Here is a 20159-nt window from a genome sequence, read left to right as displayed (position 1 = left end):
AGATTACCTTCCTCCCCCACACCCGCCCCCCACGGGCACACACATGCTCATTCTCTCTCGAAAATTAAAAATAAAGGGGGGGGGGAGTGGGGAGGAAAGAAAAAAAAGAGGTACCATCCTGCACCAAGAGGTAGACATTCTTAATCAGAGCCCGGGAATTCAGGGCCAGAGAAGCCTATAATATACAAATCTTTGTTACTTTTACTGCTTTATTACCCCAGCCCAGGTTCTGTCTAGAATTCCTTACTAATATAAGTTTTCTTCATCCTCTAAATTCCTCGCAGATTTAGGTTTCTTTGTCTAAAACATATGAAACCTGCCTGCATTGGTCATTGCTTTGGGTCTCAATTTTGTGTTTGAGCTTCTGTATGCACATCATAAAACTTTTTTTTTTTCTCATGTTTTCTTTTCCCAAACCAGTAACCAAGGCTCCCAGGCCTCTCCTAATGGCCACATCCTGACAAGGCAGGCCAGAGTCCTGCAGGCAGATGCCACTGTAAACACCTGGACTCTCCTGACACCCTGCTCCAGCTCTCTGGCTACCCTGATCTCCAGGGCCTGTGCTGCATAGCATGGGCCTGGATTGGCCAGTGAAGCTCTGGCTGGTCCCCAGCCACCTGCATCACCTCCTGCCCAGTGGGCGTCCATCACTTAAAGCCGACACTTTGGGAATATTTTAAACTAGTGCCTCTAGTCCGCATTTGGACTGGTTGCCTGATGAGGACCGTGGCATCACCAGTAATCCGGGATCTCAGAGGTATCTCCCTGGAGGATACCTACCCCAGTCAGACTGGCCTAACCCCAGCAATAGTCGGTCCAGTTTCCTCCACTTCTGCCTTCAGGGGGAGTGACTTGTGTAACTTGTGGCTTGGAACTGGGCAAATGCCAGGTATCCCCAATAGTGCCTCCTGTGACCTGGGCTTGCCCTGCTCTAGATTCCTGGCTATCCCCAGCACGCTCCCCTGCAGGAGCAGCGTGCACCCTGTCAGCTGTACATGGCGGCTTGGGCCATCCAGGCCTATGGAGCTAGGGCCTCTCCCCAACCACCAAAATTTTTAGGGTAAAGGGAGCCCACTGTCCCAAAACCACTGAGGCAGCCACTGCAATGTGGACCCCATTGTACTTACTGTGTGTAGGGTTCCTAGGCCTCTGTGGCTGTGAAAGGTACCTCCTCCGTTCACCCAATTTAGCGCTGGTAAGACAGGCCACATTCCCCTGGCCCTGCCTTGAGGGAGAACACGAACATTGAAATAGGTTAGATCTTGTAATTAGGCAGATGCCTTCTACCCTCAAACCCCACTCCTGCGACCAGGCTTCTCTCGACACTTTCTGTGTAACAGGGAAACTCTATGCTACTCTCACCACTGTGGCCTGATCTGCACTAGATGAACCCCATCATCAGGCCTCCATTAGAAACATTTTGAAAAACACTGAAAGGCAGGAGAGGTCACCTGTAAATATACCTTAATTACTAACCTGACAAAATTGACCAGAGGTGGTTGAGGGGTAAAATAGTTTATAATAAATTTTTCTGAGGATCCCTAGGGACCTATTGAAGGTCCAGACTGGACTTAGGTCAACATCTGGAGTCTCCTTAATTATAAGTTATGTTGGCCTATCCCCCAACCCAGTGAGTTACAGCCTCGATATTCTTAAAAAGCAATAAAAACCCCTTTTCAGTGCACTTATTAGAAGCACAAAGTACCCTGCCAACAGGCAGAAAGGTACCAGCACAAGAAGTGGTGTCTCCAGTGTAGGAGGAACCCCGGATCCCTCTGCTCCTGAGGGCACCGTCCACGCCTTAAGGACAAGGACTACTTTAAGCCTTCTCACCCGGGAGCTAACTTACCACGCGCTAGGCCCACAAAAATAGACAAAACCATAACAAACGCTCCCATGGAACCAATCAGAGTGACTGAAGGGAGACACGTAACGGGCAAGAAGTGACGAAAGCAGAAGTGGACCCGGACCCCGCTCGAGTGGCTCTGAGAGTGAGGGCCCGAAGGAGGACAGGCCCGACCCTCACCGGAGCAGAGACTGTGCAGGTTGGGCTCGCGACCTCTGAGCATCTGCAGGGGCTGCTCCTCAATCACAAGGGCCCCTGGTGGCCGGGGCAGCAGCCACGGGGACACTAAGCGGCCTGTGTGGCACGGCCCTTCCTTGCACGGCCCTTCGGGGAACGGCCACACTAACGAAAGCAGGGCACTGGCTCGGACTCAAAGGAGACGCCCCCCCCCCCCCCCGCCAGGCAGGGGCACAGGCCAGATTTTAAGTCATCCTAAAAGCTGCCCCCCACCCCCAGCAGGCAGCCGTTATTACAGTGTGTGCAGGTGCCAGAGACCCTGGAGAGCCGACTGGCTTGGTAAAACCAGCTGAGGAACGAAGTCAGGAGACGAGCTCTACCCTGAAGAGTCATGTGTGTAGACAGACGGGCCTCTGCGAGTATAGACAGACCATGGAGCCCTGCAGCTAGAGCCCCTCTGGGCACATAAACCATTCAGACCACGTCACTTGAACAACATTATAAAGCTAGAAACCCAAATAGACACCCCGGAAACTACAACAGCACAGAGAAATGGAAAGAGCCAACAGTGTAAATAGACCAAGAGAACACAAACACCTAGACCCATTAACCCACGAACCGTCAACACCAACCCCTTGATAAAGCCTAATCCTAGGACTAGACAAGTCACTGATGGCTAAAGTGGAACACAGCCCTGAGCCCTCCGGGCCCGCACTGGCCACAGTGGCGCATGGGTGACTCTGGCCAAGTCCATAGAAACCCCTTTGTAAGTGAAAAGACTACAGACGCTCCTACGTCGTTAGATGGAGGCTCCCGACGATGAGGCCAGGCCAGGCCACGAACCTAAGGAAAGCTAACACCGGAAGGGTGCTAGCTGAGGGATCAGGACGAGCATTAACCTCCGGGACATGGGTGTGCAGATTCCTAACAAGAGATGAGAGAGCACCCACTGGGGTTAAACGCCTTATAGTTCCCCCACACAGAAGACCTTCCTGGCGTGGAGGTCATGGAACGTGCTCAAGTCAGGGAAACCTCCGGGAACCCCCGAAGGAACAAATGAGCGTGCCTGCTAGTGCACTGCCTGGTAACCCAGTGTGCACCGCTAAAGCCCGACGGGCCATGGAGATTTCCAGGATGGTGTAGGGACTTCCACACTGTCCCCAACCGAGGGAGCACTCTGGGATATAGCAGGGTCATAACCCGATCACCCCTGGACGCACACTTCATGACACGGTGACACACTACGGGACACGGTCCCTGCTGGTCCAGCGATGAGCAGAGCCAACCCCCGAGTGCGTTCCCGCGGGAGGGCGGACGATACCGTGTGCTGGGCCACCACGGGCTCACCTCAGCAGCCCGGGAAGAGCCACCGCCTCCTAACACGGACACCCAGGCCTGTGATGACAGACCACTGTTCCCTATGCTGAGGACATCCTTACCTATGCAGATAACGGGGGAAAAGGAACAGGCTCGGGGAAAAATAGGGTTAACTGGATTCCTTACACTCAGAAAATGGAAACTTGACCCAGGCGAGGTCCAGAGAGCCCCACGCCACAGTAGGCGTTGCAGGCACCATCCGGGCCTCTGGGGGCATGAGGACAGCACACGCAGTCGTCAGCTGCATGGCTGCAGGTCAGCTCCTACCGCGAGAGCAGCAGCTCAGAGACAGATAGGCCTGTTTGGATATTGGCTACAGCACAACCACCCTGGGGGGCAATCTTCAAACACATTTAGGGCAGCCCGGGTGGCTCAGCGGTTTAGTGTTGCCTTCGGCCCAGGGCCTGATCCTGGAGACCAGGGATCGAGTCCCACGTCAGGCTCCCTGCGTGGAGCCTGCTTCTCCCTCTGCCTCTATCTATGCATCTCTCTCTCTCTCTCTCTCTCTCATGAATAAATGAATAAAATCTTTAAAAAAATAAAAAAATGCATTTATGGACTAAAGAGGAAGAGCAGGGAATTTAGATGGATAGAGACTCGAGACCCAGCCTCTATGTATTTCAAAAATGCTGTAAGAACGTGTAAGACGTTGGCACCAGCTAGCGAGGACTCTGAGTATAACCCAGCGCCCGGCTCTCCCCAGGTTGCAGCAGCAGCACTGTGGCCTGAACCACCACAGAACCTCCAGGTTTACGCACCTGGGCTCTACCCTGAAGGTCCCACGTTCTGCCAACACGTATGGGCCGGTTGAGGGGCTCACCTGGGCGTCCAGAGGCCCCGGGAACTACAGAGCCACGGACAGGAGAGAAACCACTTAGACGAAAACTCCAACCAGGCCTTCAGCAGCAGGGAAAACAGCCCTGACAAATAAAGGAGACCCGTTCTGGAGCATTAACCGTTACCTCAACCCGGTACCCACCTGCGTGGGGCCTGCAGCCGGGGGTCCACTGTGTGACCCGAATAGCCCCAACCATGCCAGCTGGATTTCCAGCCGTAGCCTGGGCAGTGGCCGGAGGACTCCCTGGTCCACAGCAGTCCACACGCAGGGTTTCAGGGCACAGGGCTCCCCGCTGGCGTCCAGCGTGTGCTGCCACTCGGTGGCCTCGGGAACTGGGGCTGGTCGGACAGACGCAGGCTCAGGACGATCAGTGCGATAGACTGAGTTGGTAGCCACACAACTGGCCACTGGACAGTCTGCTCGGAAAATCAGAAGGAGGCGTCTATGTGCAGATTGGGCCCAGGACAGTGGGTACATGAGTAGCTCTTTGGTCAGCCCATGGCAGGAAAGGACTGCGACATAGAAGGCCTAGTAAGGACATCTGGCAGGGAATAGCGCTGGACGACATCTCCATGGTGATTAAGCAGGTGTGTGCACGTCAGAAGGTCAAGTCTGAAGTAGCCAAGTTTGATAACCAGGTAGACAAACGCACTAGAAAGCCCAAGAAGCCAAGACTCCTATAATTTATCTGAAAAAAACACAAGGATTCGTGGCTACAGAGGAAACCAAGTCAAAGCATAGCCATATCTAAACAAGAAGGGCAACGAGACACAAAACACGGACACACAGCATCCCGACTGACGGGATCATTGGGTGGGCCCCTCACCAAGCAGGTCATGCTGGCGGACGTGGCACTGGAACGTGGTTGGACAAAAGAAACCCGGATATAACTACCAAGTAGCCTCAATTTTAAATTAGGAAACGTGAGGATTATCAACATGTTGAAGCTTAGAGGACTCATTCATTCATTCAGCAGGACATGGAGTCATCCAGGTAAGGCCAAAGGTAACAAACCTTTCCAAATTATACAAACCAATTCCATGGAACCCTGACCCGTTGCAGAGAATAAGCTATAAGCATGCACCATTATAGACACATAGATTACTCTCTCTTTGCAGAAGAAATAATAAAAAAATAATCCAAAAAAAAAATCCACTATTTGAGACTTAGAAATCTGGATTGCTCGCTTCGGTATTCCCCGGGCACCTACTTCACAGAAAAACTAATGTAAGGATGGGCTGAGGAACGAGGCCTACTATGGAACTCCTCTTATTGTACAGCCCAACTGCCTCTGGGTCGATTGAAAGGTGTCGTGGGGGGATCCCTGGGTGGCGCAGCGGTTTGGCGCCTGCCTTTGGCCCAGGGCGCGATCCTGGAGACCCGGGATCGAATCCCACGTCAGGCTCCCAGTGCATGGAGCCTGCTTCTCCTTCTGCCTATGTCTCTGCCTCTCTCTCTCTCTCTCTCTCTCTGTGTGTGACTATCATAAATAAAAATAAAAAATAAAAAAAAAGAAAGGTGTCGTGGTTTGTGTAAGCAAAAGCTTAGGTTGCTTACTGACAATTAGGCATGAAATCTTGGACTAAAATGATCCAGGAGGTGGCAAGTTCTATCCTACAGATATGGAGAAGATGAAAGGAACTCCTACTGAATTAGTATTGCCGCAGATACAGAGATAAGAATTAGGGCAGCCCGGGTAGCTCAGTGGTTTAGCGCCGCCTTCAGCCCAGGGAGTGATCCTGGAGACCCGGGATCGAGTTCCACGTTGGGCTCCCTGCATGGAGCCTGCTTCTCCCTCTGCCTGTGTCTCTGCCTTTCTCTCTGTGTTCTCTCATGAATAATAAAATCTTTTTTTAAAAAAAGAATTAGCCTTAACCCCACTCCAGAATCCAAAATAAAAGGAAATCTGTAATAATACTTACAAAACATAAGAATATCTATAGTACTGGGGAAATCATAGCCCTGCCATAATAAAACAGTACTTGGTGACCAAAGGAAAAAGTATATTATGACAAATTAAAGACCATAATATGATTCATCTATAAAAATTTGAGGTTTGTGGAACACCACCTTGTATCAATACTAGATGCCCAATATTAGCTTAGTATGATGCAGAGTGATAATACTTGGGACAAGAGTGTCAATGATGCCATAACACCTACAGATTTCCAGGAGTGGCAGGAACAAGAAAGAATTGCAGATTTATAGGACACTATATTTTATAGGCAGGAATCTGCTATGCATGTCTAACCCTATTAATCTTACTAAGTAGGTCAGTGCAGCATGCTGCCTATCAGCCTCACTCCTTTGCCTATTGCTCACTTTGGATGTCATACTCAGTAAAGCCATACACACTCCTCCAATACCTTCAATAGTGGTCATGCCACTGTTCAAAAAATGGAACATTACCTTCTGTTCCAAATATAACTTGAGTCTGTGACATCCTGTTCATCAATCACCATTTTTGGTTACCTTATTGCAACTGATGACATAACTGCATTATTGGCATCACCAAGCTCAACTTTCCGCCTCTCTCTTCACTATAAGCACCATCTATCTACTTGTTGAGAAAACTTTAATCAATGGAGATAACAAATGCTTAGGGAAGCTGATGAAGCAGTGGAAACTTGCACGTCAATCTCTACATGAATCCACAAGGATCTGAATGACACTAGGGTAGAGTGTTGTGAATTGGTAGAATATGATTTCAAATGCACTAATATAGGACATAGACCCCCAAGAAAGTTGTTTTTAGAAGTAAAGTTGTGTTGAGGGCAGCCCGGGTCGCTCAGCAGTTTAGCGCCGCCTTCAGCCCAGGGTGTGATCCTGGAGATCTGGGATTGAGTCCTGCTTCAGGCTCCCTGCATGGAGCCTGCTTCTCCCTCTGCCTGTGTCTCTGCCTCTCTCTCTGTCTTTCATGAATGAATAAATAAAATTTAAAAATAAAAATAAAATAAAGTTGTGTTGATATCACAATTAAGTTGTATCAGGATGTCTTCACCTCCTCTGTTCTCACCCACAAGAACTAATGTCATAGCTTCTGAGGGCCCCTGCTGGGAGCTTATCCAGAAAAACATATAAAGATGCAACTACAGCAAGAGGAAATTTAAACCATAAATACTGAGAGTTTGTAAGGAGTATCCAAGAGTGATCAGTCTGCATAAGGCTGTATTTTCTAATGTAAATAGCCAGTTTTAACATTCTCCATCTACCTTGCTAGCACTGTGCCCCACTCTGGCATTCTCCAGTAGACCAACTCCACCCAAGCCCTTAACTTTGGCAGGCATCTCTCCAAAACAGCTCCTACCAGGTCACACCTGGCAGGTAGTCCTGGCTTGGACCAGGGCCCCCCTCAAAGGAATTTCTGCCCTGAAGCAGATGAGAGAACCCCACACACCAGAACACTTCCAGTTCCAGCTGGGCCTCTTTGTTGGCTGTGTAGGATGAAGCCGTGCCCTTTGGTACACCTGCAGCTGTTGCAGAGGCAAATTATAGACTGGCTGAGTGTCAGCCCCACCAGACATATCCCACAGTGGCTACAGTCAGGCCTCTCATCAGCACAAGGAGCAAGCCCTGCCTACTATCCCCACAGCATAGGATTTGAATCATTGCAGCCATCTGGCTTGAAGGCCAGCCCCAGCCACTGGCAGGCCCACAGCAATCACACAGCAGAGCCACAACAAGATGGTGCATGCCATTCACACAGGGGACACTTCTAGGTTGCCTGATTCTCATGACCAAAGGGGATTGCACTACAGGGCACCATACAACTTCTACACAAGGTCACAAAATTAAGACCAGAGGTAGCTACCCAACCTAATACACAGAAACAAAGTTAGAAAAAAATGGAAAATAGGATATCTTCCAAAAAAATAAGAAAAAATCACAGAAAAAGAGTGAAAGCAAATGAAGATAAGCAATATGCCTGATAAAGAGATCAAAGTCACAGTCATAAAAATACTCACCAGACTTGAGAGTAGATGAGCTCTGAGAACTTCAACAAAGAAAAAAAAATAAAGAACTTCAACAAAGAGATAAAAATTTAAAAAAAAAAGCTTAGAGCTAAAGAATAAATGAAATGAAATAAAACTTAATTAGAGGGAATTAACCACAGATTAGAATATGTAGAAGAATGGATCATTAATCTGGAAGATGGAGTAATGGAAACAACCAAGCTAAACAGAAAAAAAAATTATAATAAATAAAAGTAGGTTGAGGGGCCTCTATAACATCATCAAGCACAATAACATTCATGTTATAGAGATCCCAAAAGGAGAAGAGAGAAGTGGACAGAAAACTCACTTGAATAAATCATAACTGAATACTTTCCTAATCTGGGGAAGGAAACAGATATCCAGGTCCAGGAAGCAGAGTGAGACAGCCCCAAACAAGATGAACCCAAGGAAGTCCACATGAAGACATATAATTAAAATGGCAAAAATTAATGACAAAGAGAGAATCTTAAAAGCAGTAAGAGGAAAACAAACATTAACTTGCAAGTGATACAAGTGAAACAAACATTAACTTGCAAGTGATACAAGTGAAACCCCTTGCAAGTGATACAAGGGCTATTTTTCAACAGAAACTTTGTAGGCCAAAAAGGAACGGTATGATATATTCAATGTGCTGAAAGGAAAAAAAAAAAAAAGCAAAACAAAACAAAACACAAAACTACAACCAAGTACTCTAGCCAGCAAGGTTATCATTCAGAATTGGAGAAATAAGGGGTTTCTCAAACAAAAGCTAAAGGTGTTAATCACCACTAAACCAGCCTTACAAGAAATGCTAAAAGGAGTTCTCAAGGTGGAAAGAAAGGGCCACAACTAGAAGAATGAGAATTATGAAAGGAAAAAAAAAATCACTAATAAAAACAAACACAGTAAAGGTAGTAATCACTTCACTTATAAAGCCAGTATGGAGTTAAAACATAAAAGTGGTAAAATCAATTATATGTGCTAAAGTTAGATAAGGGATACACAAAATAAAAGGATGTAAAATATAACTTCATTTACATGAAATATTGAGGGGGTAATAAAAATTTAGTGCTCTTAATTTTTGTTAGAGCTTATACACCATCAACTTAATATAGACTGCTGGATACATGCAATGTTATATATGATCTCATGGTAACCACAAATCAAAAGCCTACCATAGATACACAAAAACATAAAAAGAATGGATTCAAGGCATAACACTAAAGAAAGCCATCAAACCACAAAAAGGAGAACAAGAAAAGAAGGAACAGAAAAGAACTACAAAAATCATTCAGAAAACGATTACCCAAATGATAAGAAGTACACAAATATCCATGATCACATTAAAATTAAATGGACTAAATGTTCCAATCAAAAGAAATAGGGTAACTGAATGGATTAAAAAAAAAAAAGACCCATCTATATGCTGTCTACAAGGGACTCACTTCAAACCTAAAAATACATACAGTCTGAAAGTGAAGGCATGGAAAATAATACTGCATTCAAATAGAAGGAAAAAAAATCTAGGGTAACAATGCTTTTGGACAAAATAGACAATAAAACAAAGACTGTAGCAAAGGACAAAGAAGGACATTGCATAATGATAAAATGATCAATAAAACAAGGGAATATAAAAATTGTAAATATGTATGTATCCAACATAGGAGTACCTAAAAAATTAAAGTGATATTAAGAGACAAAGGGAGAAACTGTCAGCAATATAGTAACAGTAGGAGAATTTAGCACTCAACAATGGATAGATCATCCAGACAGAAAATTCCACAGAAAATTAAGCCAACAGTGGCTTTGAAACACATTATCCTAGAAAGGCTTAACAGGTATATTCAGAACATCCCATCCAAAAACAACAGATCGCATATTTTTTTTTCAAATGCACATGGTAACGTTCTCCATATAAATGACATATTAGGACGCAAAACAAGCCTCAAGACATTGAGGAAGACTAAAATCCTATCAAGCATCTTTTCTGATCACAGCAGTAGGACTAGAAGTTGATTACAAGAAAACAACTGCATAAAACACAAACACATGTAAGTTAAACAACATAATACTAAAACAAAAGGAGGTCAATGAAGAAATCAAAACAAGAAACTAAAAATTACATAAAGACTAAAGAAAATGGAAACAAAATGATACAAATATTTTCAACAGAGCAAAAGCAGTTCTAAGAGGAAAGTTAATACAACCCTCAAGAAACAAAAAAATCTCACAGTTGAACCATATACCTAAAGGAACTAGAAAAACAATAAAAAAAAAAAAACAAAGTTAGTGGAAAAAAGAAAATAAAGATTAGAGCAGAAACAAAAAGACGCCTTAAAAAAAAAAAGTTCGATAAAAAGGGGAGCTATTTGAAAAGACGAAATTGATAAATCTTTAGCAAGAATCATCAAGGAAAGAAGGAAGATAGGAAAAATAACATCAGACAACACAAAGACAAAAAGGGTTATAAGAAGATAGGCAAAATTGGGGCGTCTGGATGGCTCAGTCAATAGTGTATCTGCCTTCAACTCAGGTCATGATCCTGCAGTCCGGGGATCAAGCCCTACATCCAGCTCCCTGCTCGGCAGGAAGTCTGCCTGCCTGCCTCTCTCTCTCTCTCAAATAAATAAAGAAATAAAATCATTAAAAAAAAGAAAATATGAAAAATCAAATCCCAACAATATTGACAATTTAGAAGAAATAGATACCTAGAAACACACACTCTTCCAAAATTGAATTAGAAGAAATAGAAAATTCAACAAATTACAAAAAAGGAAATACAATCAGCAGGAAAAAATTAAAAAAAAAAAAAAACCCTCCCAGAAGCAAAAGTCCAGGACCGATAACTTCACAGGTGAATTTTTCCAGCACCTAAAAAAGAGTTAATATATACTTTCATCAAGCTATTCAAAAACTTTTAAAACGAAAAAAAAAAAAAAAAAAAAAACAGAAGAGGAAGTAAAGTTTTAAATTCACTCTGCGAGATGAGGATTGCCCTAATACCTAAATAAGACAAACACACTAGAAAAAGAGTAGTTCTGGCCAATACCCCTAATGACCACAAGTGCAAATATATTACCAAACTGAATTCAAAATCAGATCAAAGAAATGATTCCCTATGATCAAATGGTATATATTACCAGGACACAAAAGATTCAATATTCCAAAATCAATCTAATATGATACATTAACACAAAAGCAAGGATAAAGACCATATGGTTATCTCACAAGATGCATAAAAATATGACAAAATTCAACATTTGTTCTAGATAAAAATTCTCAGAAAAGTGCATATAAACATAACTCAATATAATAAAGGCCATATAAGAAAAACACACAACATAATACCAAATGAAGAAAAGCTGATTTTTCTCTATAATCAGAAACAAGTATATCCATATTCACAACTTTAATTCCGTAGAGTATGAACTCTTATCCACAGTAAGCATACAATTAAAAAAAAAAAAACAGACTTATAAGAAAGAAGTAAAGCCATCATATTTACAGGAGACACAATATTTATATACATATAAATATTTAAAAAAATACATATATATAAAACACTAAAGACTCCACCAAAACACTATGAGAATGAAAAAAATGCATAGTTTCAGGAGACAAAATTAATATACATAGATTAGTTGCGTTTCAAAAGATACTAAGAACAAAGTAGGAGGAAGCAGAAATTACATACACACAAAAATTATAATTGCACCAAAAAAGACAAAAATACCTAGAAATGAACTTAACCATGAAGGTCTCCACTCTGAAAACTATAAAATACTGATGAAAGGAATTCAAGGGAGCACAACTAATGGAGATCGATACAACATGCCCACAGTTGACAAGTACCAATAATTTTTAAATTCCACATCACAGAAAGCAAACTTACAGATTCAGAGCAATCTCTATCAAAATGACAATAGTGTTTTTCAAAGAACTGGACTAGATTACAAATGTGTACGTTAATTGCAAAACACTCTGAAGAGGCAAAGCGATTTTAGGAAAAACAAAGCTAGAGATAACACAATCACTGATTATAAAACGTATGACAAATGCAGAGCCACCACGGGAGTGTGGTACAGGAACAAAAACAGACACACAGAACGATGGAACCGGAGAGGGAGCCCAGAAGTAAACCCACAACTAGAAGATCAGTTAACCTACAACAAATGAGGCATGAATGGCCAATGGGAAAAGACCGTCCCTTCAATAAATTGTGCAAGGAAGACCAGACAGCTGTATGCAAAAGAATCAAATAGAACCAGCTATTAATATCATAAGCAAATATAAGCACAAAATGGATTAAAGACCTAAATATGAGACCTGGAGTCATTAAACTCCCAAAAGAAAACATGGATAGCAATCCCGAGGACATTGGCCTTAGCCACATTTTTCTACATAGGTCTCATTAGGCAGAAGAAACAAAACAAAATATGAATAAATTATTGGGAGTATGCTTAAAAAAAAAAACTTTTTACACAGCAAATGATAGCTCGACAATAGCCACAGGTAACCTACTGAATGGCAAAAGATATTTGCAAATGACATACCAGAGAAGATTAATATTTGAAATCTGTAAAGACGTTATACAACTCAACACACACACAAAAAAAAAAAGAAAAAAAAAACTCCAATTTAAAAGTGGGCAGAAGACCTGAATAGGCATTAATCCAAAGAACTCATCCAGCTGGCCCATAGAAACATGCAAAGATGCTCAATATCATTAATCATCAAGGGAATGCAAAATGAAACCAAAATCGGTTTAGAGCAGGTATAGGGCAGCCCGGGTGGCTCAGCGGTTTAGCGCCGCTGTCAGCCCAGGGCGTGACCCCGGGGTCCTGGGATCGAGTCCCACGTCGGGCTCCCTGCACGGAGCCTGCTTCTCCCTCTGCCTGGGTCTCTGCCTCTCTCTCTTTCTGTGTGTGTCTCTCATGAATAAATAAATAAAATCTTTAAAAAAAAAAATCAGGTATCATCTGACACCGGTCACACCAGCTAGGTTCAAAGAGAAATACTAAGTGCTGGCCGGGATGCATGAAAAGGCCTCGTGCACATTTAATAGGAATGTACATTATGAAATGCCATAAAAAAAGTATGATGATTCCCCCAGGACATCAAAAATGGAAACAGCATGTGATTAGGAGCCCCACTACTAGGTATTTACAGAAAGAAAACAGAAACACACAATCAGAAAGATACAGGCAGGTCTGGGTGGATTGCCACACTGTTTACTAACCACCACATGGAAGCTACATGAGTGTCCACTCAATGGATAAGTGGATAAGAAGGTGGCGTGTGCGTGTGCACACAGGAATGGGACTCGGCCCTAAGAGCATGAGAATGTCCCAGCCGTAACACGGACGCACCCGTAGGATATTACGCCAAGTGAGGTCCACCTGACGAAGCCCAACGCCACGTGGCCTTCCTTACACGTGGAATCTCCCCATCGAAACAAGCGGACAAGAAAGCAAAGGAACGGAAGGAAACGCGTGAACATGAAGAACAAGTAGGGGCGGACTGCAGCGGGGAGAAAGGACGGAACAAGGAGGGAGGAAAATGCGAAGGAAGAACTTCTGGTGTGAGGCAAAAAGTCATGGAAACTCAAGTACCGCCTGAGCAACAGGGTCAGTGGTCCTGAAAGAGCGATTCTCGGGGGACAGACGGCAGGTGGAAAAGAATCCCGTTTACATTAGAATGAAAAAAAAAAAAACAGAGAAAAAGGCAGAAATGCAACCAAGCAGGTGAAAGAACCCTATTCCAAAAGCCACGACCCCGCCGACCCGGGGACCCCGCCGACCCGGGGAGACCGAGGGCCGGCGGCGCCAAGGCACTGCTCCTCCCGAGGCCGTCGGCGTGTTCCGTGGGATCCGCGTCAGCAGGACAGTCCTGCTTCGCACAGAACTAGAATGCAGAGGCCAAGGGCGAGCACGAAAGCCCCCGAGACCCCAAAGGGCCAAGGCAACCTTGAGGAGGAAGGACGGAGCGGGGGCCGTCGCCGTCCTGGATTTCTGGAGGCGCCAGGAGTCTGTAGAGCCCAGGAGGCCATGGTCTTGGCACAAACAAGCGGGCCCACCCAGGGTCCCACAAGCCAAGCCCCCATAGGCTGCCCGTTGGTCTAGGACAAAACTGACAAGAACAGACGAGGGGGTAAGGGCAGCACGGTCAGGGCGGCGGGGGGCTCGGGGTTCAGCGCCGCCTCGGGCCCAGGGCCTGGTCCTGGCACCCGGGATCGAGTCCCACATCGGGCTCCCTGCACGGAGCCTGCTTCTCCCTCGGCCTGGGTCTCTGCCTCTCTCTGTGTGTCTCTCATGAATAAATAAATAAAATCTTAAAAAAAAAAAGGTAGCATGTCCAACATGCGGGGCTGGGGCAACTGGACAGCTGCATGTGAAAGGTCAGGGGACAGCGTGCTTACGACACGTGTGAGAACAAACCCAAAGTGGAAAGGAGACCCGAAGGTGACCCCTGACGCCTCAAACTCACTCAAGCGGACATGGGTAGTAACCTGCAGCGCACGGTTTCACTGCCCCCCGCAGTCGTCACTGCCCCCCGCCCCGACCCGGGAGAGACGCAGCGAGCCAACGGGAAGGGATGCTCGACGGCACTTGCCCTTGCAGAGAGCCGCCACCTCCCACCAGGCAGGGACCCCCCTGGACGGGGCCCACCGCACACCGGGGAGACAGCCTTTGCCGTGCTGCCCACGGGGGATCCTTGGCCTCTGCCGGCAGGTAAGCGAGTCGACCCGACTGCCGTGGAAAACACTACGGCCGCTGCGCGCCAAATGAGAAGCCACATCCTGCAGGATCCGGGGTCCCCCCTCCTGGGTATTTGGCCATAGGAACGGGAACACGACCTCAGGAGGACGCGCGCGCGCCGAGGCTTGTGGCCACTTCGTTTGCTTTTGCAACATCCAAGATACGGGGGCACCTGAAGCGCCCGTCCGCGGAGGCACAGGCAGGAAGGGGTCACGTTCGGCTTTAGGGAGGAGGGGTACCCGGCCCGGAGCAGGAGGGCGTCCTGCCGTCGATGACAACGGCCTGGGTCAAGAGGCTGTTCTGCTAAGTGAAGCTTCACAGTGGAGGAACAACAGGTTACCCCTGTTACGTGTGGCTCTACAGAAGCAAAAAATAAAAATAAAAAAATTGAATATTTACGGAGCCCTTGAAAGTAGGAGCAAAGCAAGCCTCACTGCCAGCCCCTCTCTGCGCTCCCCCTGCTTGTGCTCTTGCTCTCTCTCTCTCTCTCTCTCCAATAAGTAATTTAAAAAGAATTAGGGCGGCCCGGGGGGGGGGGGGGCTCCGCGGTTTAGCTCCGTCAGCAGCCCAGGGCATGATCCTAGAGACCCAGGATCAAGTCCGTGCTGGGTTCCCTGCATGGAGCCTGCTCCTCCCTCTTCTATGCCTCTCATGACAAATGATGCTCATGACAAATGACGCACAAGGACAAAGAAAACCTGGGGCATCTCTGGGTGCAAACGGATCCCCCAAGCCGACAGACCCTCGGGCCAGGAAGCGACCGCCAACCTGGAGGGGCCCGCGGGCCGAGCCGAGGCCGAGCCTCTCGCAGAATCTGAGCCGCGGTAGTAGGACAGGGTCTGTCCACGCAGCCCCCGCGGCTCTGAATTCTGCATCTGGTGATTAAAATTCACCTTTACATCCCCGCCCAGGCGGGTACCTCTCCCGCGGGAGATTTACTTCCCGCTTTCTAGAGACAGAGGAGTCATAGTGTGATTCTTACGCTGGAGGCTTCTTAAGGGGCTTTAACCAAAAATAATATGCTGGGGTGGCGCGTTTGGGGGCGGCCTGCCCTTGCCTCCACCTGCGTATTTGTGTAGGTCGGGGCTTGGAACCCACGGCGGCCCTCACCGGTCACCTGGCTTCTCCCAGCAGGCCGGGCCCCCCACCCCCGGCCCGTCCCATCCCACCCACACCAGACTGCACCTTGTCAGCCGGCCTTGGGCTGCAGGTGGCAGTCCAGGCTTCCTTGTTCCAGGACGACCCCGACCGCCTGAAAGGGTGGCAGGAGCCACTCAGGGAAAATTTTTCTGAGGCGGAAGATTTAAGTTGGAAACAGTCCCCGTGTGGATGGGCTGCCCGATGCTGTCGTCGGTTCTCCAGCAATCCAGGCCCACAGGCATCTGGAGCGGGAGGCTCCTGGAGCATCCTGCCTGGCCTGCCCTGGCCTTGGACACCCAGCAGCGTGCTCCCACGCTCCGGCCTCCCCCCCGCTCCAGGCTCCGGCCCACCCAGACCTGAGCAGTGCACACACCTGGCTGCCGGCCGAGGGCAGCCAGGGCCCTCCAGGCCAGCAGGGCTGGGGTGAGTCTGAACCACCTGCACTCCCGTCGGGGCCGAGGATGCCCACCTCCCCAAAATCCTTCTGGGATGGCGGCTTTAAACTGGTGACCCTCCGCCTCCATTTGGACCGGCTGCTTGATGGGAGTCCTGAGCCCACCAGTGATCGAGGCTTCCAGGTGCCTCATAATGGAGGAGACCCTGACCCGGGGGCCCAGGCCCCCTTGGGAAGAAGTTCACTTTCCTCCAGCTGGCCACAGGCCACAGAGCTGCAGTCCAGGCCCCTCGAGCCCTGGAAAAACCCCAGGCACCGGCATGGCCTCATGGTGGAGGGAGTCCACAGCAGGGAAAGCTTTCAGATTTAAAGTGGTGACAGCCGGTCCCCATTTGGTCTGCCTGCCTGATGGGGGGGGGCGGGTCCTGGAGTTCCCCAGCAATCAAGACTCGCAGCTAGCTCTTCTTGGAGGGTACCCCAACCGGCCTATGCGGACTCACCCCTGCGAGGCAGCCCAGGTTCCTGCAGCCCTGCCTCCAGGGCTAATTGGGAAAATCACGATTGCAGTCAGGTGCAAGCACCCACAGTGGCTGCTTCAGGGCCCGGCCCCTCCGGACAGCCGCCCGCTGCCCTGCTCCAGGCCCCTGGCTCCCTGGCCCGCCCGGCCTCCCCCTGTCGGAGGGCCTTGGGCTGCTGCCCGCCTCCCTTCGGCCTGTAGGGTTCAGGCCGCTCTCCAAAGGGGCGCCCCCCAAGCGTGTCCAGGCTGCAGCTCTCACCCGGCGCGCCCCCGGGCCCTGCTTCTCCAGCCCGCCGGGGTCCCGGAGGCCGCTCCCACTCCTCCAGCTCTGCCTTCAGGGGGACCACGCAGCTTCGTGAGCGAGCCTTGCACCTAGGCGGACGCCGGGCCTGCCGGGAGCCCCTCCCCGAGCCGGGGCCCTCGCTGCCTGGCCGGCAGTGCGCTGCGGGCCCCCAGCTCCGGGGTGAGCGGCCTCGGGCTGATCAGTTCCCCGCTGCACTTGAAGCTGGGCCTGCCGTCCCCGAGTGGACCGCTGCCCGAGGGCACCTGGCGTCCCGCGCCCTCATGGGAGGGTACCCAGGGTCTCGCATGGCCTCGCTGGTGCGACTGCTCGGCTCTGCCCCAGGGAGCCCACGCACACCTGTGCAAGCTCACAGCGAGCCCGGGGCCCTGGGACCCCAACAGACCCCCCACCCCGTGCCTCCCAGCACCTGCCTGTTCCGGCCCGGCTCCCCGGTCCGCGCTGTTGGCACATGGGCCGTGCCCGCTCCGCCAGCCGCCGGGTGCGTCCCGGGTCCCCCAGACCCATGAGGCTCCGGGGCAGAGGGAGCCCACCCCCCAGGCGGCTTCACGAGGCAGCGGCCCTTCTGGCCTGGCCCCCAAGACGCCGCGGCTCTGTGGCCAACCCGGCTGGAGGCCGCCCGTGCAGCCCCACCCCCTCCCCCGGCCCCACCTGGCCCCATTCAGGTGGATCGTGCGCGCACACCTGCGGCCCTTGCACTTGCAGCGAGGCTCATCCTTGCACCACCGCCAGGTCAGCCCAGGACCCCGCCTCTCGAGACTCCTGCCTGGCCCCTGGCCTTGCCCACATGTGTGACGGACGCCTGTCATCAGCCTCCCAGGCCAGCAGGTGCCCCCAGGCCAGGGGGACTGTTAGCCGGAGAGATGCTGCCCACCCCCCGAGTTCGTTCCCTCTGAGGTGGAGCCCAAAACCCGGGGCCCCTCTCCCGGGGCCCTCCTCCTGCCTCTCCTCACAGGGGACCCCACCCGGGCACCCACACCCCCTGCAGGGCAGTCGGCCCACTGTCCTTCCGCCTGGCCTGGGGGCTGAGAGCTCAGCAGATTCCAGGGACCCCAAAGGGCCCGCTCCTGCCACCCAGCTCCCCCCGACAGCTGGCTGGCGCCCAGTCCCAGGCTACCCGCACCTGTGCGGCCTACACAGGCCAGGTAGGCCTTCTTGGAGGGCACCCAACCCTCCTATGTGGACCCACCCACATGCCTCCAGACCTGCCTTTGAAGGAAGCAAGCACATCGGTGAAGGCTGGCCCTCGGAATCGGATGCACGTACCCCCAGTGGCCCGGCCCTAGGGCACAGCCTCCTGCCGCTCTCTCCTGGCCTTGGCTCCCCTGACCCGCGCCACCTTCACGGGCGCCGTCTGTGCCTTGTCGGCTGGCCTCCGGCTGCCCGCGCCCTCCGGGCCCGCTGGGCTCGGGCTGTTCTCAAACTTCCACAGGCTCCCAAGTGGAACTCACTCCTCATAAATCTTCTGAGGCTGCAGTTTTAACCGGCAACAGACAGTCCGATTAGGAGTGGATTGCCCCACACGGTCCTGGGCTCTCCCTGGAGGGTACCCAGGTGGCTCCCAGTGGAGGGTACCCAGGGGGCTCTCATGGGAGGGTACCCAGGGGGCTCTCATGGGAGGGTACCCCAACCACCCCACACCAACTCACCTTGACAGGTTAGTCCAGATCCCCCAGCTCTGGCCTCAGGTAGAACAGGAGCAAATTCCCCTACACTAGGTGAGCCCTGCAGATGGGGTGGATGGTGGCCACCCCGTGCTTCACACTGGGAAAGGCCTTGTCTATATGGCCCTTTCTGGGACCCTCGCCACCCTGAGCCGGACCGACCGGGCATGTGCAGTCTGCACACGGTCAGCGTCTCTCAGATCGAGGGGCGCTCCAGGTCCATCTGGTAGGATACCAACTACCTACACGGCCCTAGGGGGTACAGAGCCCACCAGCTCCCAGGATTTCTGAGTCTCATTTTACGTTGACTACTCGGTGCACACTTGGGAGGGCTGCTCGGCGGTGTCCTGGGCCCTTGAGAAAACAAGGCTCCAGGGTGACTGGTATGGGAGGTGCCCTGACCGACCCACCCGGTGAGGCAGCCCAGAGCCCTCCGCTTCTGCCCTGAACACGCAGATGTGTGTGTTAGAGCCTGGAATTCACCAGAAGCGTCAGACCCCAGTAGCCCGCACCTGTGACTTGGCTTCCTCCCACACGTGTCCCTGGCTACCAGTCCCTGCGGGGCCCACGTACACGTAGGATGCTCCCGTCGGCCTGCCCGGCCAGCCAGCACCCCCAGGCCTGGCATCGCACACCATCCCTGATGCCCCGTGGAGCACTGAGCAGATGTAGCTCATCCACGAGTCTCCCGGAGGACACAGCTTTGAACCATCTGCCGTCAGCCCATGTGGCTCGGCTGCTGATGGGGTGAGGCCTCGGCAGCGATCACGACTCCCAGGTGTCTCCTAGCGCAGGGTACCGTGGCGGGTCACAGTAGCCAGGAACCTGGGACAGGGCACTGTCATGTGAGGCCCAGGCACAGGAGGGGACTATGGGAGGTGACAGTCCTAATTCTGAGCCCCCTGGTGCACCCGAAGGCAGAGTGGAGTGAACCCGGACTGCTTTGCAAAGTCTGTACGGGTTCGGCTGACCGAGGTATCTTCAAAGGGAGACACCCAGGAGCACCACCCCCACCCCCCACCCCTCGCTTGCAAGCAGTCCCCTGGGGAACTCACAGTCTCTCATTTCAGCTGACACCTTAGAGCTATTCTGGGTGGCGGAGGGTGGGCTCCCTCCCCTTTCGGCAGGGCAGGTGGTTAGGGGCGGGCTTAGCTCCGCAGGCCTGGAGGACCC

The 20159-nt window shown here is 50.4% G+C and overlaps 1 long non-coding RNA gene across 1 annotated transcript in view; it reads right to left on the bottom strand.

Moving 5' to 3' along the window:
* LOC129507028 (uncharacterized) overlaps positions 1 to 20159 on the bottom strand; it is a 73913-nt gene that overhangs the window by 29796 nt on the left and 23958 nt on the right. Inside the window, exon 3 of the long non-coding RNA XR_008663915.1 lies at positions 1128 to 1225. This is a non-coding gene — a long non-coding RNA (uncharacterized LOC129507028). The remainder of the gene's footprint in view (positions 1 to 1127; positions 1226 to 20159) is intronic.

The sequence above is a fragment of the Nyctereutes procyonoides genome, unplaced genomic scaffold (genome assembly GCF_905146905.1).
Source record: "Nyctereutes procyonoides isolate TBG_1078 unplaced genomic scaffold, NYPRO_anot_genome, whole genome shotgun sequence".
NCBI classification, from domain to species: domain Eukaryota; kingdom Metazoa; phylum Chordata; class Mammalia; order Carnivora; family Canidae; genus Nyctereutes; species Nyctereutes procyonoides.
Note: the sequence above shows the minus strand (reverse complement) of the source record. Positions and strands in the feature narration are given on the sequence as shown.